The sequence below is a fragment of the Mustelus asterias genome, chromosome 6, assembly GCF_964213995.1.
Source record: "Mustelus asterias chromosome 6, sMusAst1.hap1.1, whole genome shotgun sequence".
In the NCBI taxonomy this organism is placed as follows: Eukaryota; Metazoa; Chordata; class Chondrichthyes; order Carcharhiniformes; family Triakidae; genus Mustelus; species Mustelus asterias.
In genome coordinates, this window is record NC_135806.1 from 130,871,245 (window position 1) to 130,884,806 (window position 13,562).

General features: G+C 44.1%; 1 protein-coding gene across 2 annotated transcripts in view; it reads left to right on the forward strand.

Annotated features, from left to right (window-relative positions):
• Positions 1-13,562, forward strand: part of hand2 (heart and neural crest derivatives expressed 2) — a 71,259-nt gene that overhangs the window by 10,309 nt on the left and 47,388 nt on the right. The gene's annotated exons all lie outside the window — the stretch shown is intronic.

Sequence of the window (13,562 nt, forward strand, 5' to 3'; positions counted from 1 at the left end):
CGCCAATTCTATAGACATCTAATGAGTTAAAAATGAAAATTGAGTGTGTGTATAGAGATATTTCTAAGAGAAAATTAATAGGAAGATTTTTTGTCCCCTTATTAATTAGAAAGCCCCTGTGTCTACATAATATGTGTATATCATATCATATATACGGCATATATATATATATACCGTGCATATATATACAAGTATAGCATGGATACTCATGTATATAGTGCATGCATGTATACATTGACACATCAACTCAATGCACATTTGATGAGTTAACAATGGACTTTTTATACCTGGGCAGAGAGCTTTTGGTAGGAGTTAACCCTATTAAGAATTTTAAAAACTCAAATTTGGGCAGTGCACACTTCACAATAACATTTGGTTACTATTTGGATTAGCACGTATATTTGGTACATTGCCCATATTTCGGTTGCATTTTAGTATAAAAATTCCACACAAAGCTTGTTTTCTGGAGAGTTGTGTTCGAATTATGAAAATTAAAACTGAGTCAGAGGTTCAGGCGAATGCTAATCTGTTCCGAATGGGAATAGCCGAAGATTTGTCCCCTTGTTAACGGGTCGTTGAAGGTGAAGCAGCGGGAAGGGTGGTGTGGGACGCTGTGTAGCAATGGGTGTGCAGTCTGATATTTCGGGGGATGCTGTGTTGCGTTTTTGGAGAGTCTCTCCCTCGCCCTCCCTCCCTCTCTCTCTCTCTGACCTATGGCGCTGTCAGTGTGACAGATCCCAGATGGGGCTGAGGCCTGGGCGCTACTGTATGTGAGATTGGGTTTCCGCACTGTCCTGTACGTCTACCGCGGGCCCTTCTCCCATCCATCCCCATCGCGGCAGGGCAGGTCAGTCTGAAACCCATCAGAGGTAGAATGTTATATCCACACACTCCATGTCACCGTGCCGGGCTCGGAGGTATATTCCGGAGTCTGTGAACGGGGAATTTCACAGTAACTTCACTGCAGTGTTAATATAAGCCTTGCTTGTGACTAATAAATAAACTTTAACTTTAACGTTTCTTTCCTGATATTCTGCTGCCAAGTGATCACTAAAACCAACCCGATTCTTCCTTTCACGTTTCCGAAGTGCGGCTCTGATTAATTTGACCTAACGAGTATTATTATGTTTCTATTCCACTGGTAAGTTGACAAAGTAACACAGTGCGTGTCTATACACACACACATACACATATGTGTGTGACTGTGCATTGCGGGGTGGTTGGTATCTGCATGTTGAGATTCTGCCTGGACTTAAAGAGTTACCGGCTTGACCGAGAACCAGACTGGGGGACGGCTCTAACTTTCGAGCTAGTATTTAGGTGTGCGCATATTAATCTTGAAATCTCCTCAGATCAGAACCATTGTCAAACAATGGAATTCCTTAAAATCAACCCCTTTCCTATGACACAGAACTTTTCAGGAAGTTTAGCTAATATTTGTATATATGTACATTTGTGTGCAACATGCTTTGTGTGTGTGTGTGTGTGTGTGCAACGTATGGGCCACATGTAGGCCATATGTGTTTGTGCTTTTGCATATGTGTGCGTATGTGTGTATGCAAAGCCAATAGATGCATTTGCAGATTAATTCGAGAAAAATATAAATTCATCTATAAAAATTGCCTTTCGGCGAATGGAAAAGATGGTCTAGTTGAGGCTGGAGGTAAAATCATTGCAACTGGAATAATCGAAATAGGAATCGTCTCAGAGGACGAGTTGTCCCAAGATTCAACACTTTTCACTTGTGTGAAATAGAGGTCGTGCACTTGTTAATTTCTCGTTTTTCTCTGTCTCTGCCCCACTAAAGCAAAGACTAAGAGTCGATGTTATAGGAAACTGCCCTACAAGACAGGAGTCAATTTAAGTAGGCCTGGTCACGCTTATTAATGAATATCCATGAAAAAAAATAATAATCACTGTAGGGGCGAGGAAAGAATATCTTCCCAATTTGGCCGAGTACTTGTTTGGAATCTGAAACATCGTACATGGAAATATTTTTAAACTTGAAAACATGATTTGTATCAATGTGTGGGGAAAAGAGATGCTCTTACAATTGGTAAGATGCACATCTCTCTCCTCTTGCTGGCTGGAAGTTTAATTTGATTTCTTGCGCGAGACGAATGATCCGCACACTGATTTTTCTCAGTGCAGAGACGGGTATGACTGTTAACGGTGGGAAGTAGATACATCGAAACAAGATTTCACTTTCCGAATGGGTCTCGAAATAAATTGAACACGCGGAAAATCCCTCTCTAAAACATAATGGAGATTTCATGTCTCCTTTCCACAGATAGTAATTTCAGCGTAAACCATTAAACATTTCTTTAGAATATCTATTTCGCCCATATAGTCTCTCCAAGCGCACGATAAGGGACCAGACCTGTAGTATATATGTGTGCGTGTCTATATTGTATATAGGCATAAAGACCCTTTCAGTTTTGCGGAACATATAAGACCTCCCAAGTGGTCGAGGCCTGGGTGTCAGGGCCAGTGATTCTGCAGAGTGTGTCTGCTTTCAGCTCACGGAGCCCAGATTCAGGGTTTGTGGATTTTCTCTTTTTTTTGTCTGCGGCAATAATTAAATGGTAAACATTTTGACAAGAAAAGTGAAGCGGCGCATCGAACGCCACTTGAAACCCATTGAAAAGAAGGAAACGCAGAAGCATATTTCATGACGAGAGAAAATATATAGGAGCTCCGTTTTTTAAAAAAACAGCGTCACCAACGTTTTAGAGGGGATTCATCCAGTAAGATTTCGTTTTTTGTTGGTTGCAAGTGTAGCTTGAAGGACTGGAAAGTGTGTGGCATTCTTTGATTTGATTTATTATTGTCACATGCATTAATATACAGTGAAAATTATTGTTCCTTGCCCAATACAGACAAAGCATACCGTATCTAGAGAAGGAAAGGAGGGGATGCAGAATGCAGTGCTACAGTGATAGCTAGGGTGTAAGCTTCGCCGTTTGGCAAAAGAATTGCTTCCGTCATGTGAGGGCAGATTTTGTCCATTCCATTCCACGCTAACATTGGTCACAGGATCATAGTATGAAGTACCTTATTATTGCTGCATAATATGTCATGAATGTTTAAAGGTGGGCGTTAGAGAAGTGTATTATGCGAAATAATTAATACTCGAAAGTATTTAAATGCAGAAAAGGACAATTACATAAATAGCTTGCAGATGTAAAATTTTGGGTAAACGTAAGGGCTTTAATCCCCCCCCCCCCCTTCATATTTCAGGGTCCACATGTTTGCGTATTTTGCTCGGTTGCAACGCTCTGCACTATTTAGCTTACAGTGTGCATTGACTGGGTTTTATCCTATGTTATCTACAAACCCGCTTTAAATGAACTTCGGTCCAGAACTCCCATGCCTGTTTTCCTAGATATTCCGATGGGGTCTGCGGCTAAATTGTTAAATCCAGTGAGGTCGTAGCGAAGAATCTGAAAGAAACGGAAGACGTGGATATTTCCAGTTGAAACAATTGGGTGGGATAGAGGATTGGTTCCACCGGCGGGGGTGGGTGACTTAACTGATGGGTTGGTGATTTTTTTCTTTCTCTCTCGCTCATCAATAATATTTTTCTTGCCTTTCTGTGCGGATGCTTTAGGTGCTGGCTGCGGGTTTGGGATTTTCACAGTAACTTCATTGCAGTGTTAATGTAAGCCTATTTGTGACTCTAATAAATCAACTTTAAACTTCTATCCGTTGTAAAGTCTTAACAATGATAATGGTCACTGCAATTTTCTTTTGGTGTGGGCAAGGCGATGTGGGCTGCAATTTAGGGACCGGGCATTTGTTTGTGGCTTCGATGGGACATTCCCTATGGTTTACGGGGCTTACCTCGATGGTTGTCAGTGCATTTTAAAGGGGTCAATATTTGGGCCTCATTTGGATGGTCAATTCTATTAGTCCCCTAATAGTTCTGTTGGTTTTACTAAACGTTCTGGACTGACACCCAATGACCCCTCGGTCGTTTAAGTCCATTTTCTATCATTCCATTCGGAAAAACTCTAGACACCAATAATTGTTAGCATGCCTAATGATATATTGAATACTTCATCTTTATTTGCTCGACATCGCGGTGGTTTCAATCGACTATGATAATTATCAAACACCAGACAGCTTATTCCTCATGCAGGTTAGACAGATGGGGAAATTAATCAGAATTAAAGGCAACGGTCTTTTATTGAAAGTCGAGCGGGTAACCCCGAGCAAGTGGAGTTTAATACACTTGAAACCGCATTGCAATAGGTGTGTGGGGGGGGGGGGGGGGGGGGGCGGGGGGCGGTGGAAGGTGGTGGCGAAAAGGCTGGGAAAAGGCTGTAACATTTTCAAATCCTGTTCTGACTTCAGATTTTCAGCAGCTGTAATATGCTGCTTTGCTTATACATTGCAGTCCCGTTAATGAGAAGTGTTTCTTCCAACCCCAACCCCCCCCCCCAACACACACACAGTCACACACGCACCGTCCTCTCCCCTCCCCCCCCCCCCCCCCCACCCACCCACCCACCCCAAACACCACCATTTTGTCCAATGGGAGAAATTGGCCCTTAAAATTAATCAGTTGTTGATTATAGAGGATCTATCATCACTGATGCCTTCGTGGGGGGGGGGGGGGGGGGGGGAGGGGGGGGGGGAGGAAAATTCTAAGCCAGTGCAAGAATATAAAAAAAGTTTATTTATTAGTCACAAGTAGGCTTACATTAACACTGCAATGAAGTTGCAGTGAAAATCCCCTAAGTGACACAAGGACTAAAAAAAAGTGAAACAAACAAAAGCACTCTGCGCACACAAGCTAATCACATCTAGAAGGAGAACCATATTGAGAAAGTCCTGAGTGCCGCCAGTCTGATGTATTCTGCATGTATGCTTCAAGTTTCATCCTCGTTGTAAAGAAAAACACACACTGCATCTTCCTGAAGTAAGGATTAAAGAAAATATTAAACAGGGTACATATATTTTTTAACAATCCAACGACCACTGCTCTTTGATAATTTAGCAGCACAGCATAACCTTTGCCAGTAATTATGTAACAATTCATTTTCAGTAAGGACTGCCCCGACGCATTTAGCAGAAACTCTTTGTTGTTATTTCAGGCGGTATGGGCTTTCGGAAGATTTCAATTCCAGATTATCATCAATAGTCTGTTCAGGAAAATAAATAGATCCAATTCAAAGCAATGTTGGAATTAAGTAGCTCACCCGGCTCCCTGCGTATTAGGAAAAGTTGTCATGCCTTCAACAGGAACTAGAGTCATCTAGTGGGCAAACGTCGCCGTGAGAGTGGTCATTTCACATTTTTTATATTAAATGGACACCAACCCGGTCAAATCCTACTGGAAAATATCAAGTCAGAGCAATGTTGGAACACAAACGGTTAAAAGTTGGATGTAGAAAACAGCTTAAAGGCTAACCACTTCAAGTTGAAGCCGCAACAATTGCTAAACGATACAAATTTCCTAATCCATGCTGATACTTCCGGCACAGGCAAATATCGCTGGAAATATCCCTTCTATTTTCTTATTGTCTTTACCAGGGCTGTACGAATTCACCTCCAGCGTCAAAAAGTCTTGAGTGATACATTTGTTAAGTAAGTCTTGATAATAACTGACGTCAACCTGATGTCCAGTAAATGTGGTTACCCAAATGGGGATTGTGAGTTTACACGGTGCAGTATCTCTGTACAGACCTTTACATATCAATGTGCTTCTGGCAGACGGCAACGGAGTCTAAGCATGAGAATTATGCATATAAATGGATAGAGACACTAACAGACAGACACATACGGTGGACTCCCCGCACAGCTGCTTATACACATGTACCTCGTCTAATAACATTCGTAGACTCCGTCTACACTTCCCGCTGCCTCAGAAAGGCAGCCAGCATAATTAAGAACCCCACCCATCCCGGACATACTCCCTTCCACCTTCTTCCGTCGGGAAAAAGATACAAAAGTCTGGGGACAGGTACCAATCGACTCAAGAACAGCTTCTTCCCTGCTGCCATCAGAATTTTGAATGGACCTATCACATATTAAGCTAATCTTTCTCTACACCCTGGCTATGACTGTGACACTACATTCTGCACCCTCTCTTTCTCCATTATGTTTTGTCTGTGTAGCGCGCATGAAACAATACTTTTCACTGTATACCAATACACGTGACAATAATAAATCAAATCAAAATGTAATCCATGCAAGGCATTTCGACCGACTCTTAATCCAAGATTAAATACTCCCAGTTGTCAGATGCTTGCAAAGTAGATATGAACAGACGATTTGGGAGCAGGAGTAGACCATTGGGCCCTTCGAGCCTGCTGCTGCATTCAATAAGAAGTTTAACAACACCAGGTTAAAGTCCAACAGGTTTATTTGGTAGCAAAAGCCACACAAGCTTTCGAGGCTCTGAGCCCCTTCTTCAGGACCTGAAGAAGGGGCTCAGAGCCTCGAAAGCTTGTGTGGCTTTTGCTACCAAATAAACCTGTTGGACTTTAACCTGGTGTTGTTAAACTTCTTACTGTGTTTACCCCAGTCCAACGCCGGCATCTCCGCATTCAATAAGACCATCGTGGCTGATCTGATAACCCGACGGGCCTCGATAAAACTATACACTCCGTATAGGTTTTATTGTTAATTTTGTTTTGTTTGGATGAATTTAAAAAATGCATAATGAATGCTACCCACATGTAAATATAGAGTTGCACAGATTCAGACACTGGTGCATACAAATTGCCAGACTGGGGTCTGTACAGAGATGGGGACATAAAGACATCAATTAATGTAACTTCAGTTACCAAGTGCATGGTTAAATCGGAATGAGTACAGCTGCTGGGAATGATGTTATCCACCTGCAGACAGAGTTTGTTCTGATATATAAAGAACGGCTTCGAAATATTTCAAGCAAGGGAACGGACAGGCCGAATGTAATGTGAAAGTCTTGAGCAGTATCTCTCGAGGTAATTGTAGTTCGCAGATTGACACATTAGCAAAGAAAGTGCGGCTGTGCCACCGCCTCGTTGGTGTGTGCACCCTGTGAGTGCTCCGCGTCGCTCCGGGTTAGTGAGGTGCATGTTAGGGAGATTGTGCGAGGATTAAGATTTTAGGAGGGAACGGTGCAAAGTCTGCAGGCGATACTGGGAGGGTTAAGCGAGGTTAAGGTTGGAGGGCGATAACATTTAGTCGGGAGTGCTCCGTGCTGATATCACCTCGTTGGTGTCCTCCAGTGTGCCCATCCGACTGCGGAAATATGAAACAGCACCTTCGCAGCAGATGTTTTAAGAAATGGTTCAAATCACCAAGTTTGGCGCCCCACGCAACAATCACTGCATTCACTGTCACATATTTGAGACAGATATGATAATAGCAATACTCCCTGACAACTTGTAACCAGCAATTCATTCAAAAAGGGGACCTAATTCAAATTGGGTTCTAAAAAAAACCCTTCCTGTCTTTAACACGGGGCTGGGACTTCATGTTAATCGCGATTTGGATCGGTTTAAACTGGATGATGTAAAAGCCACCCCGCGGCAACACAGTGAATTATATACTGCGACTATGGTGAAAATAATATTCAATGGCCGGAAAATGGTCTATCCATTGAAACCAAATAAACAAAAAGTGTAGAATACATTTCATTCTGAATCTTCCAAGTACAAACTAGGTCGGATTGAATAGATTGAGACTTTAGTTAAAGGCACAGAGTTGCATCCAGATGTGTGCAGCACTGGATATGATGCTTTCGTTAGGGTCATAGCGAATCGGGGTGACTGGAGACTGCAGATACAAGTCGTTCAGTTCAAAGCTTAGCGTTCGTTCATTCCCGAATTCAATCTGAACGCAAAACGCAAATGCTAAAACAAAAACCGTTTGGCCCAAGGCTAGCCAGCTAACCCCTGGCTGCGGCGAAACGTGGAGGAAGGGCGGGGGGGGGGGGGGTGGTTTGAGAGAGAGGGATACCCCGTTGTTGGTTACGGGCGATAAGCGGACGGTAAACGGGGCACAGTTACCCCGAGAGCAGGGATTTTGCCTTGAAGCGGTGTGTTTGCAGCAGGCACTCTGAGTGCTGGAGTGAACGTGAAGTGGGCGTTTATCAGCTTGGCTGGGTGTACAGCGGCATCAGAAACATGCCGTTGATGAGGTCCCGTCTCTTGCAGGGAAATGGGGGCGGGGGCTTGGGGGGGAAGTGGCTGATGAACTGAGAAGGCGTACAAGGAGATTTAATATACAAGCAACTTCCACGAAGTAAATAAATGCGGTCATACTGTAAATCACACTGCACTGTTGACATGAGATTACAGTAAGGATCAGAAATGACCGAATCCCGATAGCCAACTCTGACCGTTCAGATTGGGAACTAACCTACCGATATAATAATACACCTTTTACATAATACTTGTTAATGGCACCATATAATCACCGCGGCTCTGGCCATTACAAATACGCCTGCTACGAATGCAAACACAGCAAGAGCGTGACCCTTACAAATCCCAGACTTTCTCCTGAGGAATTAACTCTAAGTCATAGCGATATTCACCAATCGCATATACACAATGCGAGGCAGGCTCCCCCTCCCCAGATCTGGATCAGTCAGAGGGTTGCTCGGTTGAAGTGATTGGTTTTCTCTCTCTATTTTGAGTCGCGCTCTCAAATAAACGCGGCGATCTCACACAAAACAAAACTCCAAAGCAATGTCCCCCACTCGCATTTTCCAAAGCAGTGATCAAACAAGATAGCCAAGCCCTGCAATGAAATAAACATCGGCAAGCGACCGCTTGAAAGACAGACATTGTGGAGAACACATTCCAGGCTAAAAGGAAAAAGATTTGGTGTTTGGGTTTTATACATTTTTTTTAATGGAAGATCATTGTGGTAAAGACAATAGCGATGGGATGAAAATACCTGCAACCCCAGTAACACAACTTCTGGCATCTTTCGGCATTATTAATATTTATCCTTTTCAGTTTTAAGTTTCCCTGAGCTCCACATCTGTTCTAACAATATCGTTCCACCGTTGTGTCTGAGATAACTGTATGCAAATCCTTATTTAAGAAGTTAGTACATGTTATTTATTATTCAAACTCCTTTGCCTCAATGGAATTCAGTGCTAATTCCCAAATAATTCCCAAAAAATCCTGTTCCCGAGTGCTCACTTCTCGCGTTGAAACTAAAAGGTTAAAGAAGGGAACATAAGCTCAGCAAGTTGCAAACGTACCACACCCCAGACATTGAGTTATCCCCATCAAAATGGATTATGAGTGCTTCTATCATGGGCAACCTTGCAGACTAGTACCCAGTCCGCCTTTAGCTATACTCTTTCTCTGCACCCTAGCTATGACTGTAACACTACATTCTGCACTCTCTCATTTCCTTCTCTATGAACGGTATGTTTTGTCTGTAGAGCGCGCAAGAAACAATACTATATACTGTATACTAATACATGCGACAATGATAAATCAAATCAAATCAAATCAAAAAACAGTGGGATACCCCATGACATCTAGCAAATTTAAATGCCCACCAAAAGTATGGCCCGAAAGGACATCCGGAGGCAGATTGAATAGGAACTTTCAAAAGGGAAATTGGATAAATACTGCAGAAGGAGGCGATTGCTAGACTTAATGGGGAAAGCGCGAGTTATTGTTGAAGTGTCATTGTGTTTGGGTCTTGGCACTGGCTTTGGAGCTATTCGGCTTATCTGGAAACTTAGATGCAGGAGACCATTCGGCCCCTCGCATCCGTGCCGACAAATTGGATACTTTCAAAGGGCTGGCACAAACTCCATGTGCTGTCAGATTCTGTAATGACGGGTCATATTTAAGTTTGAAAAGGGACTGGCCGTGGATGCTACCATTTCCCTTCCATCTACCCTCGAAAGTCACACATATTGCTATCAGTGCGCGCACTAAATGTACACATTAAAATGACCAAGTGTGCCTCGTTAGCTGGAGCGGGATTGTGTGATTTCCACACGGGTATAGTCTCTATTTAAATGCCTGTCTGCGTAAGCATTCATCAGTGCATAAGGTAGCTGCACCCAGTTCACCTTTAGGCAGCTATAGACTGAAGATTTTACGGTAACACAGAATCTCATTAACACTGCGACAGCAGCAGTAAACTCGTAGAGATGGTCTAACCGGCAATGAATAAGCAAATTCCATTTTTCCCCATCAGTCCCACTCTCATTGCTCTCTCTTAGAAACACAGAAACTAGAAGCAGGAGTAGGCCATTCGGCCCTTCTAGCCTGTTACACCATTTATTTTGATCATGGATGATCATTAATATCCTGATCCCTCCTTCCCCCCTTGATCCCTTTTGCCCCAAGAGCTATGTCTAATTTCTTTTTGAAATCACACAATCTTCCTCTTAGCTCCCCCCCGCCTCCCCCCCCCCCCCCCCCCCTTTGAGTCAACGCTGTGTGGAGATCTTTCAAAGCGGTAAGGCAATCTTATATCCGTTATGCTATAATGCAAATGGAATTAAAATATTGATTTCCCAAGTTAATTTGACTCCTCCCCCCCCCCCCCCCCCCCCACACACACACACTCCCGAAACATTTGGATCAAAAACAAAAACGGGGCAGGATTTCCAAGCTCTGGCCTGGCCAGGAATTCCAAGCGTTCATTAGCAAAGCACGGGCGCCATTCACTGTCTCTGCTCGGAGACCGTAAATTCCTGTAAGATGTAAACAGTTTTCCTTTCCACAAGCAGAAACATTAGGCAGTATCTTGACAGCGGCACATCCGTGGCTGGGAAACTGCACCTTCTTACACTGGAGGCGAGCCGTTCATAAATACATATATAGACATCAAAGCAAGGTGCAAACCCCATCACAGAGATAGCTGTAAATCCATCTAACTTGAGAAGGTTCTTTCTTGTACGACAGGTTAAGTTTTATCGGATTTCACGGTAACTTCATTGCAGTGTTAATGTAAGCTTTACTTGTGACTAATAAATAACTAAATAAACAAACTCAATTCCACTTTGAAAATGTTAAGGGAGGATGTGTGTGTGTGTGGAGGGGGCGGGTGGTACATGCATGTTTATAGAAACCCTACAGCACAGAAAGAGGCCATTCGGCCCATCGAGTCTGCACCGACCACAATCCCACCCAGGCCCTACCCCCAGATCCCTACACATCCCTCTAACCTACACATCTCAGGACACTAAGGGGCAATTTTTAGCATGGCCAATCAACCTAACCCACACATCTTTGGAGTGTGGGAGGAAACCGGAGCACCCCGGAGGAAACCCACGCAGACACGGGGAGAATGTGCAAACTCCACACAGGCAGTGACCCAAGCCGGGAATTGAACCCGGGTCCCTGGAGCTGTGAAGCAGCAGTCCTAACCACTGTGCCACCGTGCCGCCCGTAGACCTGAGGCTTATCCCAGGCTCTCAGGGATATCTTCACCACAATGGATTCCTTCCAAACCCATTGCCTGCTTTGCAGACATGATTGGAAAACGGTTCGGGCATCATTAAAGTGTCCTTGTGTTTTCTCTGGGCTCTGGCCTTTGAGCAATTTGGTTTACTAGAAACTTAGACTTACCCCCCCCCCCCCCCCACCCCACCCCCCCCCCCCCCCACCCCCACGGGAGGCCACTCAGCCCATCCAGCCGGCAAGCCTGCTGACAGCATCTACGCCAACCGGCATTCACTCTGTCACCAAAAGACAGCAGTCACTCGGTTGGAAGACTCTGTCCAGCTGTGTTATGTTGAGCACCACCTGCATAGCTTCTGGGAAAACTCCTATTAAATGCATGGATAAGTGTGGGACACCCAGGGCTGAAAGAAGCATAGAAACTAGAAACAGGAGTAGGCCATTGGGCCCTTCGAGCCTCCATTCATTATGATCATGGCTGACCATCAAGTTCAATATCCTGATCCCTTCTTCCCCCTCAAATCCATTGATTCCTTTAGCCCCAAGAGATATGCCCAATTTCTTCTTGAAGTCACACAACGTTTTGGTCTCAACTCTATTCTGTGGTAGTGAATTTCACACATTCACCACTCCCTGGGTGACGGAAATTTCTCCTCACCTCAGTCTAAAAGGTTTACTCTTTATCCTCAAACTATGACCCCTAGTTCTGGACGCCCCCACCATTGGGATTTGTTTCTGGATCTAATGCACTTTGTGCAGTCGACTGGGCTGTACATACACAGGAGTTCATGCAGCTTGTCATCTGAACAAATGCATCAGCAAACTGGTATAAGTACAACTGCACTGGTGGAATTGAAACCCATTTCCCAATGCACAAGGTGGGTCTTTTGATTGCCAGTTATCTACCTATTTTTTGCCATTCATTTTCCTGATCCAAGCTTATTTGTGTCTGAAAGTGTCAGGCCTGGCTCGATTGGTAGAACACTCACTTTCTTGATTTGGAAGGTTATATGAAGATGAAGCTCCACTGCCGTTCTGTGGGAGTGCTGCAATGTTGGAGGCCCTGCCAATTGGTGATGCAGTAGTTAGGACTGCTGCCTCGCAGCCCCAGGGACCTGGGTTCGATTCCCAGCTTGGGTCACTGTGCAGAGTCTGCATGTTCTCCCCATGTCTGCATGGGTTTCCTCCGGGTGCTCCAGTTTCCTCCCACAGTCCAAAAGACATGCTGGTTAGGAACATTGGCCATGCTAAATTCTCCCTCAGTGAATCCAAACAAGTGCCAGAGTGTGGCGACTAGGGGATTTTCACAGTAACTTCATTGCAGTGTTAATGTAAGCCTACTTTTGATACTAATAAATAAACTTTTAAAACTTAAAAAAAATGATTAAGGCCACATGCCAATGCCCCTGTTGAGTGGGTGTAAGAAGCCCTGTGGCACTGTGTGAGGAAGTGTTCTCACTCCCCAGTGTCCTGCCCAATAGTCATCCCTCAAATAACATCACAGAAACAGATTGTCTGGTCATTATCACAATCCTGTTTGTGGAAACTTGCTGTGTGCAAATTGGCTGCTTGTGTTTGGTACACTGCAATAGAGGCTACACTGCAAAAATACTTTCTTGTCTGTAATACACTTCGGGACACCCAGTAATTGTGGAAGACGCCATAGAAATATATATTTTTTAAATATATATTTTTAAATATACCAGATGTGGCCAATTGAATTAAGTGACCCAGGGAAACCTTTTCAACAGTAACAGAAAGGTGAACAGCAAGCTATTAAAAAATAGTATTATGGCGAGCCAGGGCGGCACGGCGGTACAGTGTTTAAGCACTGCTGCGTCACAGCACCAGGGGTCCAGGTTCAATTCCGGCCTCGGTCACTGTCAGTTTGGAGTTTGCACTTTCTGCCCATGTCTACGTGGGTTTCCTCCAGGTACTCCGGTTTCCTCTCATAGTCCAAAGATGTGCCGGTTAGGTTGATTGACCATGCTAAATTGACCCGAGTGTCGTGGGAGATTAGCAGGGTAAATGTGTGGGATTACGGGAATAGGGCCTGGGTGGGATTGTGGTCGGTACAGACTCGATGGACTGAATGGCCACCTTCTGTACTGTAGGGATTCTATGATAAAATCTACCACTACATTGCAAATGCAGACTGCGAGGTGAAAATGTGGTGGAGTT